The sequence below is a fragment of the Aegilops tauschii genome, chromosome 4 (genome assembly GCF_002575655.3).
Source record: "Aegilops tauschii subsp. strangulata cultivar AL8/78 chromosome 4, Aet v6.0, whole genome shotgun sequence".
Taxonomy (NCBI): Eukaryota; Viridiplantae; Streptophyta; class Magnoliopsida; order Poales; family Poaceae; genus Aegilops; species Aegilops tauschii.
Genome location: NC_053038.3, coordinates 319,961,610 through 319,963,701, shown reverse-complemented (window position 1 = coordinate 319,963,701; position 2,092 = coordinate 319,961,610). Strand labels below are relative to the sequence as shown.

At 49.4% G+C, this 2,092-nt stretch overlaps 1 long non-coding RNA gene across 1 annotated transcript; it reads left to right on the top strand.

The window, feature by feature from the left end:
- The first annotated feature begins 531 nt into the window (after positions 1-531).
- On the top strand, positions 532-1,687 carry LOC109776649 (uncharacterized). Its single transcript, XR_005754455.3, has 2 exons — positions 532-1,210; positions 1,284-1,687. It is a non-coding gene; the product is annotated as an uncharacterized lncRNA (long non-coding RNA).
- The last annotated feature ends 405 nt before the right edge of the window (positions 1,688-2,092 follow it).

Below are 2,092 nucleotides of genomic sequence, written 5' to 3'. Positions count from 1 at the left end.
ATGATGAATAATTGGACCGACGTATACTAGTACTACTACTGTACTACTTACTAGTTGTATTTAGTGTCCCATTTTAACCATATGTTTAACTAACAAAATGTCAATGCATGCCACCCAAAATTATTCCATTGAAAACTATGTTCAAACACGAATAAAATGATATAATTTTTGTGACATGCATTAACATTTAGTTAGTGAAATTTATGGTCAAAATTTGACACAAATTACGAAGGGGACCAATAAACCAGGAGGGAGGGAGTAGTGCGAGTAGCGCAATATACGGTATAGAGGACTAGAAAAATTTAAAAATGGAGTAAGAATTTACAAGGTTGTGCAACAGACTTTGTAGGCTACATGAGTAATACAAAATATAATTCTCATTGGACAACACTTTCACCAACAAATACGCACTTTCACCGGGATCAGAATAGTTATTCGGATCCCGACGCGGGCCCGATGGACTTGTTCCCGAACTCCCGAAACAAGCAGTGACAGAAAAAATGCCCACCCTCCCTCGATCCCCCACCTCCCGCACCTCCCGTCCAAAAAAACCACCCCACCCCACCCGCTGCCCCGATCCCCACCTTGACCTCCCTTGATCCCCTCCCCCGAGTGCCACCACCCTCGCTGGATCTCGCCGCCCTGCGCGCCTCCTCCCGCAGGCCGACCTACCCAAGGCGCCGCCGCCCCCCGACCAACCAGCGCGGGGTCGCTGGGTGCCGCCCACGCCACCGGGAACCTGCTGCCGCACTTCCGCCATGGCCGCACGCTCCTCCGCGGCCCAATCGTCGCCGCCGCCGGGGATCCTCGAGCACCATCATCCTGGCACGCAGTCCATGGCTGCCTCCCCACGCAGTCCCCTTCTTGCTGCCGACGCGAATCCTGTCAACCCCTTCCTCTTCTCCTTCTCTTCCTCCAGTGATATTTGCTGGATCCTGCCGCCGTTAACACCAGGCATCGGAACCCCGGCCCTGCACTCCATCGCTACGCCCTGTCTTCTTCTCGCTGCGGCTGCTCCACATCGCGTCCGCCTGTCGTCGCGACGCCCCCAACTCGCCTGCTTTCCCCAACGCCTGTTGGTTGACCTTCTCGCAAAGGCCACCTCGACCTTCTCGAGGAAGGTTACTTCCGAGGACCCGGCTCACAAGGTGCACACCATCTCGTCCTAGCTGCTGCTGTGTGCAGATCCGCCGACCTGAAGACGCAAGAGGTAGCCTTTCTAGCTAATGCTACTGCTATTCTGCCTACTGCTAGTCTTGATTTTGATGGATAAGCAAGAACAGAGGGAGATACAGAGCATGAGTAGAACATGGACTGCTCGCACACGCCGCCACAGACTGCTCCGCTGCCATCCCCGTCGTGCTGTGTCCACGGGGCTCCTTGACCCATCGACAGCGACAACTGCACACAGCCGCCTGCTCCTCAACTCCGACAGCCGTGCAGGCAGCTATCCCTCCTGGAGGCCGACACCACGCTAGCTGCTTGCTTCCACTCACGTGCTTGTGAATGGATGGTGCCTGTAGATATTCATTTGCTTCAGTGACTCGTATGCTTCCGTGTCTACGCTCATCCTGAGTATTCTCTGTCTGTGGTTCATGCATACATCATATATTTGATGCTAACATGTGTCTAATGCAGACCACTAAAAAAGACAATTCACTTAGTTATAAAAAAGTAGTGTTTGTTCTGTGATTGTTAACAAACCAAAATAAGAGATGCACAGTGCACTCTAAAAAAATGACAATTCATTTTACAGATGAGCATCTGTTCACTACAAAAAAAGAGAATTATTTTTTTGCAACTATGTCTATCCACTTTTTCATTAGTTGCAAAATAATGGTATTATTGCATGTTCCTAGTTCTTACGGCAATGCTGGATTTAATCATCCTAGGAGAGCAGAAGCAAAAATACAATCAAAGTGTGAGAGAGAACACGTACAATGATGAGAGGATAAAAAATGTGTGGTGGTGAATAGCTCCACCGCATTGCCATTTGGCCCCATTTTGCCCATTTAGCCAGTGTCCTTTTCAAAGTGTTCATATTTAAAGATAATGGAACCAATTTCTTTAGTATGTACTTACAATTGCAACT